At 36.2% G+C, this 22,515-nt stretch overlaps 1 protein-coding gene across 2 annotated transcripts in view; it reads right to left on the reverse strand.

Annotated features, from left to right (window-relative positions):
• Nucleotides 1–576: 576 nt before the first annotated feature.
• The window catches only part of SOBP (sine oculis binding protein homolog), a 218,910-nt gene continuing 196,971 nt past the window's right edge, over nt 577–22,515 (reverse strand). For both annotated transcript variants that reach the window (XM_074310160.1, XM_074310159.1), the window contains one exon: nt 577–712. The gene's annotated coding sequence lies outside the window, so the exon portion shown is untranslated. The remainder of the gene's footprint in view (nt 713–22,515) is intronic.

Raw genomic sequence — 22,515 nt, forward strand, 5'->3', positions numbered from 1 at the left:
TCAAATCAAAAATTAAAACCCATAAAAGTGTAACACTGAAAATATGGCATTAAAAAGGATAAAGGTGGCCTTTGTAAAAATAACAAGAAAAAGTATATTAGCCAATAAAATATTCTAACTCTTCATTTAAAAGTGCATCCTGGGTAGGCTAGAGATGACCCTGAAGCGTTGTGACTCCAGTTGAATCCCTTTCCCCCACCAAAACGTGAATAGTATAGGTCCAAAACCGTACAATGCAAATCACAATTCTTAGTGTAGCAGCAAAACCACAGCAGTTTTTGAAAAGACAAAATTTTTTTTTAAAAAAAATCCATATCATCTTTCAGTCTCACATTTCTGAGCCTTGAAGACAGAGAGGGAAAAGTACCTACATTGGTCCTTGTGGTTTATTGGTGCTTTTTTTGTTTTTGTTTTTGTTTTGTCTTGTTTTAAACCTTGGGCAAAATCCCTAAGTTCTTCTGGGGATGAGAAGAGGTGGCAGCAGCAGGAATGCTGAGCAGGCTTGGTGGGTCCAAGATGTGCTGGCTCTTTTAGGCCAGAGGCCACCATGGGAGAGCAGCTTCCTCCAAGACGCTTAATGACAGGAAGCTGCTTTATTTACTTGAGTTTTAGCCAGAGGGGTGGTGAGCTGACCAGCTGGTGTCATTTGGTGGAGTGACATGATTTGCTCTGCTCCCTTTCTCCATGCAAGGTACCCTGTGAGTGAGTATTCCTGAAAAACAGAAAAGAAGGAGCCAGTCAGAATACAGTGTAACTGAACCACTCCCAGAAAATGAGAGCATAGGTATAAGTAAGGCAATAGACATTCAGTTGGTTCCCTCTGAGCTAAGAAGGATGTTAACTAAGCAAGCATGACTTGCTCTGTGAATCTCATTTCCAGGACAGCTAAAAGTCAACATCACCAATTTCACATGACCAACTGAGTTAGTTCTCTAATAGAGACAATTCATATCTTTTAACCAATGGCCATGTGCCTCGTTCCAAGTCAAAAGCTTGTAGCTTTCCACCTTATTTCACATTGAGTGAGCTGGGTCTTCAGATTGATCCTATGCCTCTAAATAGTGACAGAACCATAATTAGAGCTCTGCTGCTCCTTCTACTACTTCTACAGCCCTTCCTACTAAGCAAAAAACCTCACTCTGGGGTGTTTGTTATAAAGCAATGATCATCTTTATAGCAAATGAAGTAATAATCTACATGGAGACACACCTCTCAAAAGGCTTCTCAGACAGATGGAATGATCTCCCCAGTGGTAGGAATGAATGAATCAAAGTTCAGATGCCAAAATCACTCAATCAGTCCACTCATTTTTCTAACTCTTTCCTTGAGGAGATGAGCCATTCACATCTTTATATTTCAAAACCAAACAGGTAGGGTTGGAGAAAAATAACCTCTCTGAAGCCCTCTGACAGCACGATGACAAGCTTTTGTGGGGTTCTTTGATCCCAACTTTGGATTGAAATCTGATTTACTTAGAAATGCCTATCCCAGCACAGAAATTGATTCCTGGATCTTCGTTCTTATTGGTTTATTTTAATGTCATTCAGATATTCAGCTGGCGATCAGTTTAGAACTAAAGCAGTTCATTTTGCTTGACTGTTGTGGCTGGGATTATAAATATGCATTAGATGGAGTTTCATAGAATAGGAGGTAGGTTTCTTTAGAGGTTATCAAGTTCAACTCCATAATTTTACAGATGAGGAGACCAAGGCTATTTATGTTAAGTGACTTTGCCAACATAGAGTCAGTGGAAGAAGTGAGCCTAGGTCCAATAAATTCAAATACTATACTCTTTCCCATTGTATCACTTTGTCTTTTTGGTAGATTGTCAAAATAAAGAATATTCATTTAAGAAAGGAAGATAGGAAAAGAAAAAAAGGAAGGGAGTGAAGGAGGGGAAGAAGAAAGAGTGAGAGAGGGAAGGAAGGAGAAGGTCCTTTTCTATTCATCCATACAACAGTGAACATTTTTTTTTAATTTTCACAAATGAGGATATCAAAAACATTCCCAGCTAAAGTTTTGCTAATGTGAAGTGGAGGTAGAAGGCTTATAAAAATCTTTACAACTGTGGAGAATATTGTTAGAACTAACAAAAACTTCACTGTGGTTATAATAAGAAATTAGAATGAATTTAAGTGAGCTAAAAAAAAAAAGTCCACTGGGGAGGGACCAAGTTTAAGTACATCCTTTGTGCAATGCCTACTCGATGACTGGTGTTAATGAGAATAGTAGGAATATGGCTCTTGATACTTGCTAACAGCAAGTTGGAAGTTTAAATGTGCACTGTGGTAGGAAATGCCAGAGTTCCCAGAGTAATACTAAATCATCAACATTGTATGCACTTCTAAGATGTACATTTAATTGCCAAATTAAAAATGTAAAACACCACAAATATACTAGAGTCACCCAGACATGAAAAGTTTTTATCTGGCCCAGTTGGCTCTAAAAAGTGTAGACATTCTATCACATTGGGTAGCTATTAATCTTTCATTTGACTTTTACTGTTTTTATAAGGAGAAGGAGGAGAAAAAGCTGCAAAGAAAAGAGAATGGGAAGAGTAAGAGGAATTGAGCCATGAGATTGAGTCATTTCCCTTTGCAGAGTTTTGATTCTGAAAAGATAACTGAAAAACATTCCCTTGACAAAATTTGTCTATAAAAATCACTCTTCCTTGGGATACTGGAAAGTAATGAAAGACAGTAGTGGAAGAAATGATAAATATAAAGAATTTGGAGGAGACTGGAAATACTTACACAAATAATAGGCTAAAAAAAGTATTAAAATCTTCAGAAATCTGATCAGTGCAGTGACCAATCATGACTTTATATTAGTCATGATAACTTCTCATCTCCAGAAGTATTAAATAGGGTATGCATTTTCTGATATGACCAGTGTGCTGGTCTATTTATTTGAATACACTTACTTGTTTCAAAAGTAGTAATAGGGGAATTCTATCTGGTGGTGATAGGGGAAGAGGGTAAATTGGTGAAATGTGAGATTTTAAATAAAAAGAAGAAAAGAGTACCATTTTCCCCCAAAACACTGCAAATCATCAAAGTATCACTACAAAAAACATTACAGGAGCAAAAAAAAAGTTTGGAAGTAATCACAAAAATAGCAATTTTTTTTTTACTATCTACTTTAAAAATCATTACAGAAGTTCATTGTCTTCTAGCTAGTACTCTTTTTGTTCCTCTCTATATATTTCAACTTTTGTGTTTGTTAATTGAGTTCATAATTTAAAATAAGAAAATGTAACATTAAATTAAATTATTTTTGAAGAGAGCCAAATATTAGCATCTGGAAGATGCTATAAACTGATATATTTTGTACTTATATATTTTTGTTTCTGTTGCATCCCCACCCCACACTCATAATTAGAATGTAAGCTTCTTGAGGACAGGGACTTGATTCGTTATTTGTAACCTCTATTCTAGTCTATTGTAATGGGTTGCACTTAGAATATGCTTAATGTTTATTGAATTGAATTGATTTGAACTAATTAAGAATAAAAAGTATTTTTTTTATTCTTTTTCCTTTCTGGAACTTGCTGCTTGAGAGCCTTATAACTATATACTCCTAGCCTTTCTAGGTTTATTTCCTACTTACAAAATGGGGATAGTAATACATTCCCTACTTACTTGATAGAACTATTATAATAATCAAATAATATACGTAATAGAACTTTGTAATAGCATACAAAAAAGATCTGTGATTTCATCAGTGTGGAAATCTAGTAGATAAGTTCCAGAGAATTACCTGAGTGAGATACATGGGAATTGAGTGATACATTCAGGATCCCACAGCTAGGTGTATCACTGGATTGAACACACATTAATTTTCATTCTAATGATGATAATGATAACCACAACAAAGTAGGCAAAGAAGCAAAAAGAGGAGGAAAAGGAAGAGGAGGAGAAAGAGAACTTAGATGTAAGGTTTTCAAACTTAATTAGTTTGTAAATCATATTTATTCAAATCTTAGGGCTAGCTAATTATGGAGTTATTTAAAAGTTCTTACAAGCTACCATTTTGGATTATTTTCTTAATGATGCTGCAGTTTCTTTTTCAGTAGTCTAAGATTCATGTTTAAGTTTTTTTCCTCTTTCTTCTTCTGCCCCCTCCTCTCTCTCTCCCTCCACTCCCAAAGAAGAGTATTTCAAATAAGTTTCTGAATGTTCAAATTTACCTTTTAGACAGACATTAAACATGGAAAGCATCAGCCTACTAGAAGAAAAAAAAAATTTGAGGCATTTATAAATGACTGCAAAATAATGAAAGCCATTTTGGAACCCTAACTATAGCATTCGCCGTCACAAACGCTATAATAATCATGATTATTCTCTGGTATCTATTATTGTCTGGTAAATAATATGTGTTTTCCCTGAAAGTTGCAAAGGGTGCAGCTGCACCGTACGTCTATTTTTGCAGCCCCAACTCCTGCTGCTCTGAAAGCTTCCTCACACACAGCTTATTTTAAGTGAATAGCCGAGCAGACAATTTAGGCTGTGTTTCCTTCATCCTGGCTACACGTTTCCTATGTCAGGGACAACCCCAGGGGCCGGATGGTGGCAGCAGAACTCCCTTTCTGTAGCTGCCATTTCTGGGGTTGGGAGGGAAGCCAAGCTTATTTCAGCCTTCTGAGGCTCTGCTTGGTTGAGGTCAGATCCCTTCTTGATGATAAGCAGGGCTGTTGTTACTGAACAGATTGTCTGTGTGGTGTAAACGAAGAAAGACCACATCTGGAAGAGTACCTATTTGGAAAGCAAGGCTAGCATGGAAGTGAGGGGAAGCATTGTGGAATGTCTGAGCTGAAAGGGACCCCAGCGATCAACTATTTCCTAGCCCTTATTTTCCAGATTTGGAAAGAGAAGGCCAGATAGGAATTGTCAACTGCCTAACCAGTTAGTAGGAGAACTGGGATTCAAACTTTGGTCTTTTGGTTCCTAGTTCACTATTCTTTGCACAATTTTGTGTTGCTTTTAAGAAAGTATTAAAGGCAAGAGATTTCTGATTTTTAATTTACTACTATTACCTTTTTGTCTTTGTAGCATGCCCTTATAAGAATGATTGACCATATACCAGTTTCCTCATCTATGTCAATGGGAAGTTGTCCCATAAAAAAAAGTAACAACATTTTTGAGATCTTTGAATAAAAGTTATATATTACATGCAAAATGACTATAAACATAAGTAGCTAATGTATTAACTCCATAGATATATTGCACACAAAGTGACTACAAACATAAGTAGCTGTGTATTAACTCCATAGATATATTACATACAAAATGACAACATTTATAAATAGCTGTGTATTAAGACCTCCATATAGAGGTCTAATTTCCAAAGAGTCTCATATCACTAAATTGTGTGCTGGCTAAGCCTATCTTTCACAGAGGAGACCCATTTCCTTGGGACCATTTAAGTGGTAAACCTAAAGCATTCTAGACATGTATTCTAGGCATTATTTAAGTATTGAGATGCCTGGCACTATAGTTCACATATTTATTTATAAAACTTTTCAAATTCAAAAAATACTATCTATATGTCAATTACTATTGTAATTATGAGCATTTCTACTAATTGACTTCATAAAGAAGAACCATAACACAGTGGATAAAAATCCAAGTTTCTGACATCAGAAAGACCTTAGTTCAAGTCTTTCCTCTGACATAGACAGAAATTGAGATCTGTAGCTAAATTGCTTTGGAAAATGGAGTTTCCTGACCTGGAATTCCTAAACCACTGAAATTACAAGTCAGGACCACATATCTCATATTAAAATACCATCTAACATTTTAATGCAACATTACTGATAATACTCCAGCCAAACTTGCTTTCTGAATGATGATGTACAAATTGCCACAAAGCTTAATCAATTTTTCTGGACTGTGGAATCAAAAATTCTTTTTCAAGTAAAACAACTTCTGGACAATTATACTATGAGAAAGGGAGTGTGAGGGGAGTGTGTTTTCAGCATCTCCTCTTCATTTGCATGCCTTTTTCACTTGCAAGAAATTACTGTAGAGGAGTGATGACTCCTTACCTTTGATAGCATAAGAAATAGAAATGGACTAGACACTGCAATGAAGCTAAGATCTCTTCAATATGACGCCTGTCTATGTCTTCCTAGAAATCCTCCACAGAAGGGAGGTGCCCTGCAAAGAGGCTTTCTTTTAGGTTTCCTCGTATTATGAGGGTTCAGAGCAACATTCTGGCTGTCCACCTGTCATTTTTCACATTCTTTACATGACCAGCCCATTTCTTTTGCTGACAATACATCCCTTTGATGATTTTTAATGCTACTTCATGCATGCAGTCTGCCATTGTTAAGATGTTGTATTCTATTTCTACCCACCATACATCTCTCCATTGCCCTCTGGGCAAACCCCATTTTGATTCCTCAGATTTTCTGGCATCCCATGATTTGTGGCCATATAGCCTCACCAGAAGAATAAAGGTGTTGAAATGATGGAACTTTCTTTTAGGAAGAAGCTTGGGATCTCTGGAAGTGCTGCACAGTTTCCCAAATGCAATCCAGCCTGCACTCCTCCTCCTATTCAATTCTACGTCCACCTCATAGTGCATCTGTAGTATTTGTCCAAGATTTAGGTACCGATGGAAGAACTCTATAGGATGTCCAACCAACTGTATATCACAGGCTGGAAAATAGACATTCTTCATCCACTTTGTTTTCCCACTGTGGATAGTAAGAATGACCTCTTTTGAGTAATTATGGATCTCATTTTGGAGATGATGTTATTCCCATGCTCCAGAAGCTTCAATGGTTCCCAATAGATTCTAGGATAAGATACAAACTACTGTGACATTTAAAAACCTTCTCAATCTGAATCCAACCTGCTTTCCAGACAGATTTTACCTTACTCCCCTTTACACATTTTCATATTCAACTTGCACTGGCTTATTTTCTGTTCCCTATAGACAACTCTTGTATCTCTGTGTCCATATAGTGTATCTCCCATGCTTGGAATGCTCTCCCCCCCCCCCAAGTTCTACCTCTTATAATCCTTATTTCACTTTAAGGCTTACCTCAAGAGTTATTTTCTATATAAGGACTTTCTTGAAACCCTAGTTATTATTGCTCTCTTTTCCCAATAGAATTACTTTGTACCATTACACATTTGTTTTATATTTATCTATGTGAAGTAAAATATAGGCTCCTTGCAGGCAGAGGCTGTTTTGTTTTTATCTCTAACACAGAGAAAGAGCTTGTTGAACTGAATTAATATTCTGGGGCTTGATGAAATAAATCAGTACATTGTTATCCATAGATAGGAACATCTGGAAGGCCTCGTTACCTCTAGTTAATACAGTATTAGCTAACACATTTCATAAAATCTATCAAAAATTGCGTATGATGTTAACATGTGCATTTAGTTCTACAAAAACAATTTTTTAAATCAACAAAAAAACAGTGAAATTTTATGTTTTCTACTTTTTGAGGACAGGAAGTGTTTGGTCTTCTTTGTATCCCCAAAGTTTAGCAAAGTGCCTGGCACATGTAAGTGCTTAATCAATATTTGTTGACTGATTTGTATGACTATAAATATGTGCTCTTTTGTATACTGTCATTTGTAAAATTCTATCTGTTCTCTTTTCATATTTTCATCAAGGATGCCCATGAGATGTGAGGAGCCTATTTTCACCAAGATTTCATAGAACTAGACAGCTAGATTAGAAATTACTGATATCCTCTTGATCCTCTTATTTGGGGAGTAGGAATATATTGATTTTTCCCAACCATTTGATGTTTTCCCTTTTTTCAGAGGTTGTAGGAATTGATCCCTCGATATCCTCAAAATTGTGTCACAATTCTCTTTGATATATATTTGGTCTGACCCAGATGAACCTCCCATTTTTGTTTTCTTTAGTGTACTTTCTATTTTCTCATATAAAATACTAATAACTATGATGACAAAATGTGGTGGTTTTACTTTCATTGACACAAAAGGGTTTTTAAAGAGAAATCTTGACAAAATCTTTTCTATTTTTTATCTGCTTGCTATCCTACTTTCATTCTCATTCTCAATTTTTTTTGGATGATCTGACTTAATTGGGTCTCTCATTGAGTTTTCTATATAGTCATTTTCCCCTCCATCATTTCTCATTGCTTTATGAAGTGATGTTGATTATAATCTTCCACCATCCTTCTCTGTACAATTTTATAAACAAGTTTATATTCTAAATCTATTTTGCTCTTGGCTCTTTACTTAACAAGGAGACCAAGTGTTGCTGAATGTGATGATTTTCAGTTAGATTTTTTTAGCCTTCTTTTCATGAAGTTATAAAGGACAACAATATGACCAATTTTTTATTACTTAAAATAACCCATTATAAGATACACATTACTATCCTTGTATTTGCCTGAGCTGATTGACTCCTAAAGAACCTTGGAGTTACAGCAAAATGTTAACCAATGAAATAAGGCTAAAAAGAGAAAAAAATGTATTTCATTCACTGAAAAATATCCTTGTTACACTTAAATCACTGGCTAAGGTCCATCTCCTCCAAGAAGCCTCCCCCAATCAATTTTTTTCCTTCTTCCGCTTGCAAGCACAATAGTTATTCATCCTTCCACTCAAAGAACTTTGATAATTTTCTTTTATGGTCTAGTCCCACTCCTGCTTGGAACTAATATCTTAGGACTATGATGAGAAGAGATTGAAAAAGTTTCCCCACATGAAAAGCAGAGTCTCTACCTCCAGTCTCTATCAAAGAGGGAAACTGAGCCATAAGGACTAACATTTTATTATGCTGGTGTCCCTTACTACTAATTAGAACCTAGACAGTGACCATGAAAAGCAGAGGAAAGGTCAAATATTTTTCACAATCAGTAAGGGGAGAGAATGATGGGAGAGCCAAAATAGACATCTAGCCAAAACCACCTCAGGTCTTTTGCAGGGATTTCTTTTTTCTATTCAGCACATGACTATGATCAATGATGAGGATCAGCCCAGGATCATTTGCCAATTTGTCAGACTATGATCAAGGAACTTCAAGATATACAAAAATCACTGGGGAGTCTGTGGAGTGAATACCAGCAAGAAATTGATGTCTGTTTAACCAAAGATTCTGGGTACCCTCTGCTTTTCAAGCACACTGCCCAGATAAGACTTAAAAGACTCAAATGGCACTTACACAAGAATAATAAAGATTTCTTTTAATTCGTAGGATTTGTTGCTATTGTTGTTGTGGTAGTTGTGGTTGTTGGGAATGGGAAACAGTTGATTTTGTTTGTTTGGTCTAGATTTGTGATTTCATTGGGATAGGGAACTCTAGGTAAGTTAACTTCCTCTTTCAATGTAGATGAGCAATTATTTTGTAATGGATAGTCTTATCAAGTTACCTGAAACACTAAGAGTGTCTTGCCTGGGGTCACACAACCACTATTCATCAAAGATACAACTTAAATTCTAAATCTTCTTAATAGCAAGGTTAGCTTTCTACCTATTACACTAAGTTATCTCACATTGTCAATTTACATTTTAAGTTTATTTAGGGCAGAGATCATCTACCCTATGGTCATTAATATGGACTCCCATTCCTTGAAAAGTCTATCCTACTGTATACCCCCATGGTACTCAATAAATAGTTTTTGACTGAGGTCCTCATTTAAGTATTTTGGGTCTGTAGTGAGAAGAGATTGAAAAAAACTTCAGATCAGTAATAGCATTGACTTAGGCAGTCTGAACCATCAGTTAACATGTTTCAATCAAGCCATTAAGTTTTGACTGTACCAGTATTGCTTATCTGGGACAATCAGAAGTCTCTTGGAGGACTAAACTCTTCTAGGGTAGCCACAGTTGATTTCCCAAATCACAAAGGTATAGCTCAAGACCATCTGTGCAGCCTGATAAAACTCCCAATGAAATCTCTGATAATAAGCTCAGCACTAAGCTGATTTATAAAGACTTGCCATTATTTTTTTTCTCTTGCTGATTAATAAATTATTTTTAAGTAGCCAATATCAGTATTTAAAAAATTGGGCTTAGATGGGATAGTGAGTGTGAAATAAAGGGAATAAAATAAAATTTTCTTCTAATTGGGTCAATGGTTAATGAAAGAAAATGAAAAACATTCCTCTTGTTTTTCAGTAGGTCTACAAATGGAAAAAAAACACAAAGCAAGGGGCAAGAGAGATGGAGGGGCAAAGGTCAATTTCACTGTGGTTTTCAGACTGCATTGATCTAAGTTCTACATGATTAGTGATGGCCTACCCCAAAAAGATAGGTAAGATAGACCTTGGAATTATTTCCAATAACAAATATTGTATTATGATTAAATTAATTTTAGCTGCTTCTTCCTTCTTTCTTGCCTCTCCTTCACTGTCTCCTTTATTCTTTCCTTCTTCCCTTCTGCCCTCTCTTTCTCCTTTCTTCCTTCTTTTCTTCATTTCCTTTACTGAAAACAAATCTTTACTGAATAAATTATATCTTTAATATTCTACAATTACTGATTTAGGTAGCACTGCTAGCTAATTGAGACAAAGGTTTTCTTTATTCACTCATTCTGCAGATATTTATTGAGTGTCTACAATATACATGGCACCATATTTATTTTTATAAGGATGGACTAGAGTTTATTATTGCCACTAATGGGGAACTTTAAATTCTTTCTTTCCCTTTGCTTGCTACTCTTCTTCCACACTTGTAGAATCACAGAATTTAGAACTAGCAAGAACTTGAAAGATATCTATTCCAACTTTCTCATTTTATATATGTCAAAACTGACATCCATAGACATTATGTATGAGACTTGTTCAAAGTCATGCAACTGAGAAGCATTGCAACTGGGATTTGAACCCAAGTTTTCTAGCTGTAAATCCATTTTTCCTCCCATATATTACATTGTCTAATATTTAGTTTAACTGAGCTCTGACTTGGATGACTGACCCTACTTCTGTCTTTTCCCCAAAAGTATGTAATAGTGTCAGAATAGAGAGTTGATGATCTGTGCTTTCTGAACAATGCTATCTAGTAAAGGTTGATGGCAAGACCAATTCACAAATAGGGGCAATCAAAGTACTTAATGGGTCATATAATATTCTTTTATCACAAAGGAACTTCACAGGATTGTTGTGAAGAAAATACTTTCTAAAATTTTAAGTAATATATAAATTATTTTTTATTATTATTTGAAGAATAGGCTAGAAATTTAGTCTTCTGATCCCCAGCTCCATGAATTATCTGATATCTAGACTCCCTCAAAGTAACGTTCAAGTGCTGTTACAGCATTCCTGATCCCCCTATTATCTCCCTCTTGGCATTATTACTTAATATATACTTTTTATTTACTTATTTGTATAACGATTGTATCCCATCCTCTGCTCCTTGAAGGTAGAGATTGTTTTTGTTTTGTATCCCTATCCTCTAGGAAAACACCTATTTTTTCTTGAATTTAATTAACTATATTATTTCCTTTCCTTCCTACCTCTATGAAGTAGATAGGAGCAGCTATTCCCATTTTATTCAAAAAGACAAGAAAGTCTAAGCCAATTTACATAACTTATTAACTGCCACAAATTGGGAAAGCTGGACTCAAAAATCATTTCCAGTCTGCCCCCTGTTCTTTCCATCAAGAAGCTGCCTTTCCAAACTGTCACTTTGAATAATTGACATCCTCATTCAAATACCATGGGCCTATGGTGAGAAGGGATTGAAAAAGCTTCAGATCAGTGACATCATTGACTTGGGCAGTCCCAACAATCAGCTATGTTCAAATCAAGCCATTAATTTAATCAAACCTTAAGTAATTTTGTGTTAATTGAGTCTGGTTTTTTCTTATGTCATTTGGACTGCAACACCCTAGGAAGACAAACTATTTTGACCCTAAATCAGCAAAAGAAATTAGAAATGTAGCATTTTTTTTGCCCAATCAGCCTTGTCACTTTTCAGAGGCACAATGAAACTCGTATCTTATTTGAAATAAGATGGATTATATAAGGAACATATAAATGTATGGTGAAAAAATATAACTCTGGGCATTGTCAGGGATAAGTTAGCAAAGTATTTTAGTCTCATGATCCTTCCTATTGGGAAAGTCAGGTAAGCACTCTAAGATCTGAAAATTTCCTAATAGTTATAGCTGCTCAAAAGTAAAATCCCCAAATGCAATGTCTCAGTCATGAATGGAAGCCAACGTTTAGAAAAACATTTATTGGGAATATCCTCTGGTAAGGACTGATCTGGATTAATGGTGGCAACTCACCACTAACCTATACATAAAGATGACTACAAGATGAATATTGACTTAGAAAGCCACATATTTCGGGGGGAGGGAATAGAGGGAGGGGGGGTAATTTGGAAAAATGAATACAAGGGATAATATTATAAAATATATATATATATATATATAATAAAAAAATTAAAAAAAAAAAAGAAAGCCACATATTAAAATTGTCTAAGTTTTATAATATTTTTATTTATTTTAGTAAGGCAACATTTGGGGGCCATTTCTTTGATGCTTTAAATCTAGGTGACAATTGAGAATCTGTAAATCTAATCTAGATACAATCTAGATAATCTAGATAGGCACAGAATGGCCTCTAACTCTTTTTTTTATCCATTCAATGGATTCAATGATTCTGCCAGCTGTGAAATACTTAGAAATCTTTATCTTCTACCTACTTTCTAGATATGTTAGGAAAATTAGTAAAATAGTGTAAGATATATTCCTAAACCTCAACCATTCTTCTACAATGTTCTTGACTCACAATGAAAAGGATGAAGCATGTGTCTGACCCAGTAAAACAACTGTTTAATTTTGGGAAACACAGGCATCCTAAGAGAAGCCTATTGCTACTTTCATACAGTAATTTAGACACACATGAAAGCTTCAGAAACTAGGGGTCTCTATCTCGGGTTGAAGGAAATTGAAAGGTAGGCTCTAAAAAGTTAATGCAGTTTCCAAAATTACTTTGTTCAACAACCTCAAGTCTTAAGAGAAACTGGATCAGTGACTCCATGACTCCAATAACATCATGTCAACCTGGGCTTTGACTCCAGGTATCTTTTAAAAATGGACAGTTTGGGTCTCACTGTGGTATGAACCACTGGATATACATCAATCTTCTCATTCCTGAATGGTGTCCTCTCCTATTAGAAATGACTGTGGTGGTATATGCATTTGGCCCTTCACCAGGATGATCTCTGTGCCAGCAGACCCAGCCTGGCTCGGCATTCTCCCAGCAGGGGAAAGCTTGAAGGAGCTGTGGGAGCCTAAAGCTGACATGAGTGTGGGAGAAGTTTAAAGCTGCTTTTCAGACAAATGTTGCACCTGTTTCTGTGGCAGTCTGGTACTGGGCCAGGCCTTGGCCTCTAATGAGTGGTTAGAAAGTTCTGCACAGCCCTCCAGGTCCCATGCTGTGTCATTGAGTGCCCCCAGGCCCACTCACAGGCATAAAGGAAAAGAACTTTCTCCCACATGGTGACTGTGATTATACAACTTATTTAAAACATAGCATGTGGCAACTTTCCTCCCTTATAGCCTGGTGAAAAAAAATCTGCAATGTTTTGAGTTGACCATTGACAATTAGCCTTTCTTTAAAATGCCTCCGTAAGCATCCATAGTGCCAATTTTATCTTACTCTTACCTCTTCTAGACATGGGTGAGAGAACAATGGTCCTCCATTACAAATTTCAATATGCTCCATTTTGCCCCATCAAGCAAAAGATAAATGTCCACATGACAGATATAAAGACAAAAACAAATCAATTCCTGCCCTCAAGCAATATTCTCAAATATACTTTGTGTATAAAATATAAATTCTGATCTCCTATTGTGCACAAAGATCTTTGTATCACTGAGCTGACAAAGCTCAAATTCTGCTCCCATCTGAGGGAAATCTGAAACCTATCCCCATTCATTGGATTTCCCAGATTTTAAAGGTAATATAGTAGAAAGAAAATTTGGATCAGTAATCAGGAACACCTGAGTTCAGATGTTTATTTCTGATTCTAAATCAGTTATCCACTTCCCCTTTCTGTCCACTAATTCATGCCCCACATCATTTTAAAAATCTAATTCAAATCTTCCTCAAGAAGTCTTCCAGAATTAACCACACTAAATACATATCCTCTCAACTTTTAGATACTGTATCTAGATTGAAACCTGGAAGGAACCAGGCAGATTCACTCACATCTACTGATATTTTGCTTTGTTAACTGATATTTGAGTTGTTTCATGTAGATTCTGTTCTAGCTGTCTTTCCCTCCTCCTCATGTATTCTCTGACAATGTGTACATGTATGGATGGATGGATGGAATTAAATTCAACCCCAAAAAGATTTATTAAATATCCTCCAGGTTCCAGGCACAATGCTAGGTCTTAAGGATACAAATCTTAAAAAAATAAAATTGATGTGGTGCAGCCCTTAGGAAGGCTGTAGCAATAACCTTAAAGCCCACCTGGTCTTGAGAATGATGTAGTTAGAAATGATATATTTCTCCCCCTAGGCTAGTCTGTTCCACTTTACTCTATATGACCAGGATTCTAAGGCCACAAATATTACTAGTTGTGAGATAACAGCCTGTTGGTCAATGATAACAGAGTTTCTGAAACTAATGAGCAACAATAATGAGGTGTTTAAAGTTAATGCAGGCGCAGAACAAAATTGGGTGTCCACCACTTGACCTAGTGCTATTTCAGGCCTAAAAACACAATTCCCGAAGGTTCCCAAGAGCTCTGCCCAGGGAACTATGGGTACTGCATCTATACATGAAATCAGAACCAGATCACTCCTCAACTCTAACTCTAAGCCATAAAATTAGCATATCAGTGACATGAAGCACCTGGTTTCTCTAACTTTTCCCAATAAATTTATCTTCCTGCTCCTGGCTCTTTGCTAACTTAATTTGGAATTTATATTGGCATTACAATTGTAATGAACTTTGTCCCTTGACTTAGAAATGGATCTGAGCCTGCAAATTCTTTTGAGACATGTCATGACACCCATATGGAACCCCAACATTTTGGAGTTCCCCTTGAACCTCAATAAAGTCATTCCCATTTTTAAGGAACTCACATGCCAGTTAGGAGGAGAGGGCAAGTATACAGATAAATATATATGAAGTCATTGAGGTGGGGTTAAGAAGAGCATTAGCAACTGGAAAAATGAGGAAAGGTCTCTTTCAAAAGAAGTAGTGATGAAGCTAAGCCTCAAAGTCTATCAGTCAATAAACATTTATTAAGCACCTAATATATGCCAGGTACCAAGTGCCTAACTAGGAAGCTAGGATTTCTAAATAAATATAATTGACTTGTTAAATGCATTTTCTTGATTTTCCTAGAGGATCAAATGAAGGCCATGAAGACCATGCTGTGAATGTTGTCTCCCTTCTCTACTTAGTTCATTTTTCTTTATAGACCCCCCCAAAAAAATAACAACAGCAGCAAATCAGTAAAAACAGGATCTTTGCTTGGGATTAGTCAGATCTGAATTTCATGGAATCAATTCAATTTACCAGCTTCTTTTAATTGTCTATTATGTAGCAAAAATTGGCTACATTATGGGGATCACAGATCTACAGTTGGAACAGAGCTCAGAGGTCACCTGTCCAATTTTATAAATGAATAAATTAGGGCCAGAGAAGCCAACTCATTTGTCCAGGGTCAGAGAGATACTAAATGTCAACTGGGAGATTTAAACTTATTTCTTGTGACCCCACATTCACTACATCTTGTGCTTTCTTGATTAAAAAAGTTTTAACTTTGAAATTAATCTAGGGAACATTCTAAATATGAGCATTTTTCTTTTTGAGTAGGTGAAGAATTGAGGTAGAATGACTGTGACTCAGGCAGTGAGGAAGTAACAGAATCAGAATTAGAATTCCAAACCACTGGCTCTTACTCTTCATTTCCTGGGCAAAGTCACTCCCCCTCTCCACCTACCCTCTTCCTTTCCTTCCAAAATATTCAAGTATAGTTTTTCTATCATTATTTTGTAGACAATGTTGATCAAACCTTAAATCATAGGAAAACAGCCATTATGTCTCATGTTTAGGATTCCATAGTATTAAATGGGAGGTACAATGGAACCTGGATATATTTTTGGTTTGGAAAATAGCTCAAACTATTTTTCAAACATTTTCGGTTTGGCAAAAACTAAAATGCATTTTGCCAAGCACTTTGGCCTTAATTTTTAAACCCATGTGTATTTTAAGGGAAATTTAATCTATATGTTTCTGACTCATTTACACTTAACTCATCAAAATGTTGTTTGGTAAGAGCTATTAGATGTCCAAGAAACTTTATGAGCCCTTTTCTTAAACTGTTTTACTCCTTGTCCTGACCAGAAAGTCGTACTTTGCCAGTCATAAAATAACTCGAACCTCAGAGGCCTGAGGTCAGTTTGAAATTTATAACCTCCAAAGTTTAAGTGGATACCGAGCTTGGCAAAAATCCCCCTCCCCTCTTGTCTTCTTATGAGGGCTACAAATAAGTCGGATTTTTTATGACAAAGGTAAGACAAAGACTAGCTCTTCAGTTGACAATATAATAAAGGACCTGGTCTATATAGCAACAACAACAACCAACAACAACAAAAACAACCCCAAAACACAACAACAAAATAAAACAAAAAACCTATAACAGCTTGCCAAAGAGGGCAAAATAAGCCATTTCACAACTAGGTAAGGGTGAGCTCCTAACTTATTTCCAAAGAAAAGTCTTAAGTATCCATTATAGAGAGAAGAAGGAAGTGGGATTTTTCCATAAGGATCTATGATGTTCACATCTTTATGTTTTGCTTTTTGAGGAGCTAGTAGGACAAAAAAAAAGGCAAAAAAAAAAAATAATAAAACCCCAAACTTTTATCAGTGGCAACGCTGTGGTATGACAATTTCTACCAAAAAAAAAAATTGTTAATGAATTGGACTGCCAAAAACAGCACTTGCGTTTAAACCAAAAGCACATGGGATCCATGTATGCATATATGCATGTCATGGTGATCTCATCGCATATCATCTGTAATAATGTTCAGATGTCACCAGATTACAGTATTCTGGGGGGAGAGGGGTTTTTTGGACAAGGTACTTTAAAATAGCAGCTTCAGTGGTTATAAGAGCTTATAAATATTTAAAATGTAAGCATTGAACAAATCTTAATGACACAGTTTTACATTTAACTGCATACGTACCAAGTATCTTGCAATTGCTCTAAATTTAGGCTTAAAATATCAAAAGAGTATGTTGATGGCACACAGAACTTTGCTGAGAAACTTAAACCTGATAGTTCTTGCCCTCACAACATCCAATCTGCACAATTTTAAAAGTGTGTGTGTGTACGTTTCCACAGAGGAAGATTATATTACACAGCCTAAATTTCCAACACAAGAGTCAAAAGCTGAAATATAGCTTTCCACCCCACCCCCTCTTCTTTCAACAAATGCAGTTCAGCCACTTGGCTTTTCGATAATTTCTTATTGTCGGTTGGCTCAAATTTAAGACAGTAACATTTTAGAAACATTTGGGGAACTAAGCCAGCTGCAAGGAGGATATCATTACAAATTGAGACACATGTTGTACAGGAATACCATTCATTTTAAATACCAAAAACATGTCTGGAGGAAATACAGTCATGCAAATGAGCCAGAGATACATTTTTACACTATATTTCCAGAGTTCAGGTCAATGTTTTACATCATATATGTCTACAAAGTAACTGTATTTCTCCTCTTTTTCTGCTTCTTCAACACTTTTGGCCTGGCATTATTATTTCCCCTTCACTCAAGACAAAACACAGCTTGCTATCAAACCAGAGGTTGGGAAGGAGAAGGAGGAAGCCAAATTTGGCACAGAGGAGGAAGGAGATTCCTGAACTGACTGGATGGGAAAGCAACTTGGGAAGTTCAACAGTTTTCACTGGCTGGAGCTCTGCTCTCATGACTGCCCAGGGAGCCATTTTTTGCCTTTCTCAGATGCTTACTGATGATGTGCATTGGGGAAACACAGCTAACTTGTTAGAAATTTCTCTTTGATTTCTGTTACTGGGATAAACCATTTGAGAACAACCAAACCTAAACGAGCTTTGTTTTCCACCAATGAAAGCTTAGAGCATTTAGGAACAGTTTTGAAATGGAGGAAGTCATTCCTACAACCATCATGAGATTTTTTGGCTCTATCTCAGCCAAGATCTTGCAACTGACCCTTGAAATCATTTGGGTGTGTTTATTCTTCCTCCTGATTGCCTACAATTTGCAATCATAAAATCAATTTCCACCCCACCCTGCAATTGGTTGTTTTTCAGAATTCTGTGGGACTGTACAAATTTTCAGAGATTTTATATTTAGTTGGTGTTTAGTGATTTGAGTCTGAGATAGTATCTAGTCCAGATTTTCCTTTAGAATGAGCTCAGGTTGAGGTTAAGAAATAGAGGAAAGCATTTATCCTTTCAAGATATTTCCTTTCAATTCTCCTGAAATATAATTATTTTTTGAGCCAATATTTCTTGGCCCCACCTCATCCTCCAAACCACACCCTCCCCCCCCCAAAAAAAACCTCACTCAATATTAAATAGTTTATACATGTGGAGTATATATGTGACTTAAATAGTCTCCTGAAAATTACATGTGTTGTGTTTAAAATAGCAACTAAGTGGCACAAACTCCATGCTGGGAATATTAAAAGAAAAAAGTACATGACTCTCTTCATTCCTTTTGGCACACCCTTTTTGACACGATGTTCTGGAAAACGCTGAGTGTTTGGGCTGGGTCTCCATGAAGTAAATATTCCAGACTGTACAGTATTGTTTGCTTCCAAACTTCTGTGTCCCATGGTATGATCTGTCTCTGAGAGGGAAGGCCTTAAATAACTCAACTATCATTGAGAAAGCTTGTTCTGCCTGGGTACCACTAGTAGCTATTTATTGACAGCCAATCAGGAGAACTAAGTTCTAGAAATACTATAATCAAAGGCTTATCTTTCTTTTGTTTCTTCCTTCTTTCCTTCCTTTCTTCTTTTCTTTCTTCCTTTCTTCCTTCTTTTCTTTCTTTCTTTCTTCCTTCCTTCCTGCCTGCCTTTCTTCCTTCCTTCTTTCCCTTCCTTCCTTCCAGTCTGCTTCCCCCCTCAGTATAAAGAAACATGTTTTTTAACAAAAGTACATACAAGATGTTAATTTGTTTGGGGGCGGAATAGAGAGTAGGAAGGACCTCAAAATATTGGTTTGCTATCATATACATATCCTGATTCTTAATGCTTCAACAGAAATGATTAAATTGCCTTCTTAGACAGCAAGTTTTTAGGAATTACCTACCTTTATTTCCCCATCACCAACCCAGGAGGTTAGCTAGCACTTCCCTATAATTTGGGAATGAATGCTCATTTTAGAAAAGTAGAATTATTTCTATCCTTTCTTTCCTTTTCTTCTTTCCTGGGAACTTGTAGAAAGATATAATTTGTCTCTTTGCATTCTATCACTTGGACAAACTTCCATTGCAGGAAAATACTCAAATTCTTTTTAATACCACATAAGATTTAGAATAGTGGATTAGATCTTTTGCTGCAATTTTCAGGATAAAGTTTATGGTAATTTGGGAAACACACTGGAATTTTTTCAACTCAAGATAATTAACTTCCTCAGGGCAAAAAGGAAATTCCCATTTCTGATGTAACTAAACAAGAATTTACTGTTTAGCTCACCTATCCTAGAAGGTGGGAGAGGGTACAAAATTGCAACATTCTGTCCACCTTTTGGAGAGAAAAAGGAAGGGAAATATGTCAATACTTTGTCTTTCTGTTTTGTGTAATACAGTTGCATGTACTACTAAAATCTGACTGAAATACTATGTGAAAGCCAGATGTTTCACGGCCTCAAAATTGTTTACCTTAAACCACTTCTCATAATCCTGCCAATATATAGCATATGAATACAGCCAACAAGAGGCAGGCTAATTTTAGAAAGCCCCAGCTGACAAACCTGAGACAATGGGAACAAACAAAATTTCCTGGTTAATCATTATATGTGTCCACAAATAATGGTCACCCAGTGGCTTTTTCCACTTTGAATAACATCAGTTTAGACCTGAACAATCACATATACCCTGACCAGAGGTAATACTTGAAAATCAGGGAATTAGGCTGCTAATTAGCATTTCCAAAACAAATTAATTGGGATCTTAAATAATCTCATCTGGCCTAGTGCCCCGACAGCTCATACTTGAACTGGTTTCCTTTTTTTGCTCTGTCTTTTCTCCCTTTGTTTTTGGAAGGAGGTTTTCAGAGTAGCTTTCTGAATATGGAGTTTGACTTCAGGAAATTCACCACCGGCAAAGCCAGCACTTTTCTGTCAAACTATTCTATAGAAGAGTTTAAATTGACAAGAAGTTACATGCTACAACCACATATTTGGTTTCCCTAATGAGGAGAAATCTCTGTCACGAAACAGTCATTTCAGTTAGTGAGATTCCATGACCTGACTATTAATTAAACTCCAAGGGACCAAACCTGAAGCCACTGCCTCCAGCCTTCCCAGAGAAAAACCAAAGAGACCAAACTCTTGGGACAGGAGTCTCCAGGAGTTCTAAAGAATTAAGGCTGCATAGCTTGAGTCTAGAATGGGAAAAATAAAAAAATTAAAAAACAATCATGGAGAGAGAAAGAACCAATTTTCATTTGATTTTTAAATTGTATCGGAATACTCTGAACTGCTGTTCCCAAAATGAAAAGTTGTATGGATTGTTTTTGCTGAATCAGTTTTGGGCCCATGGGTCTCTGTCTAGGAGTGGAAAATATGAGAGTGATAAAGTTACTCACGCTCCAAATCTTTTCCACTCATTTGAAAAGAAAAATTAAATCAGAATGTTTCATTTCTTTAGAAAATGGTTGGTGGTGATGGTGGTAGTGGTGGTGATGGTAGCGATTGAGTGCTTCTGAATATCAGAAAACATTTGCATATGGTAACTCTGAATTCCTACTTATGCAAAGGGCAAATATAAACTTTGGGGATTCAGAAAATGTACAAATGCAAATTGCTCTCCTAACCCAACCTTGGACAAAGACAAATAAAAAGATATTCATTCCCTTTATAAATAAAATTCTTTGTGGACAGGACAGTTGGAAAAATGTTTATGCATTTTGTTTCTTCATTTGGGGGAAGGTTTTCCCCTCATTCTATAGGAGATGCAAAATTGGACTTTCAATCATCAAAGATTTAAGGATAAGGAATGGCTCTCAAATTGTGCTTTTATCTTCATCTCAACTTAATTTGTCCTGCAGCTGTAGGAAATCATGTATGCACACTCATGTCACTTGTAATCCTATCAGCCTACAATATATAAAAGAAAGTCATGCACATAGGAACAGAATTACTTCTGACTGGAATCTCAGAAAGCTTCTGTAATAGCCTCTCAGTAAGATTAGGTTATTTTGCTAGGTGATTATTGTTATTGATTTCAAACTACAGTCTTTGATTCTGTTTAAGATAATAAGAAAAAAATAAAAAATGGGAAAAGGTTGACCTGAAAGGAAAAGGGACTAAAGAAATATTTCTGATACTAGTAGTGGATGGTTCTGTATGGTTCCAGGCATGCCAATTAAAAACAGTCTGTCTGCCCACAAGACTAAGACATCCCTCAGCTGCACCTTCCTGACCATATCCTTAAATGCTTTGGCATTTATCATTCATCAGGCCAAAGTCAACTGTCTAGTCACAAAAGTCTCAAAATCCATTATTTAGGACTTGACATTCCTTTTGGACCCTAGAATCCCAGATTTGGAGCTAGGAGGGCTTGATATCAGAGGCCATCTAGTCCAACCCTTTCAATTTATAGATGAGACTACGGTAGTTTAGAGTCACAGAGGTAGAAAGGATAGAAGTAGGATTTGACTTCAAAGCTAATGTTCTTTCCATTATATAAAACACTTCTTCCTCATAATGAATAATGAATGTGGCTAGTTGTTAAAGGCAAAAAAGAAAGACAGCAGTGTTTGTACATGAACATGTATGCATGTATAAGCACACATGTGCTTATGTGTATGTATATAGATATGGGGTGAGTACAAGAAGAGATGAGGCTCTAGAAATGAATTATAACAAGTTGAGATTACATTATGTGGTTCACATGAAATTACAATGAAAAACAGAAAACATGATTTCCTGAAATTATCTAGTTCTCTCTCTTTAACAAATCACTCATTTTGTTGCTAAGCCACTAAGCTAAAGGCAGCAAATCTGTATTCCTGATTCTCTAGGCCTGGTTGGGGGAATGAGGTAAAATGAGGGCTCTGTATGTAACAACCACAACAAAGGACTCTCTCTTCCACCGCCCCCTCCACACTTAAAAGCCATAGGAAATTTACTTATAATTTCTTTGGAAATAGAATGAAGGAGGCTTTCTATTTTCATTAATGACTTTAAGTCTTTGCTTGACAGACTCTGGACTCATTCTTGACTAAGAAACCAGACTATTCCCAAAAATGTTATGTCCCTTTTTCTTCTGTTATCAATAGCACCTTTTGAGTAAGTGACCTAGTGATGCTTTTTGTGTCTTGGATGACTCTA

Source organism: Sminthopsis crassicaudata, chromosome 4 (genome assembly GCF_048593235.1).
Source record: "Sminthopsis crassicaudata isolate SCR6 chromosome 4, ASM4859323v1, whole genome shotgun sequence".
NCBI lineage: Eukaryota > Metazoa > Chordata > Mammalia > Dasyuromorphia > Dasyuridae > Sminthopsis > Sminthopsis crassicaudata.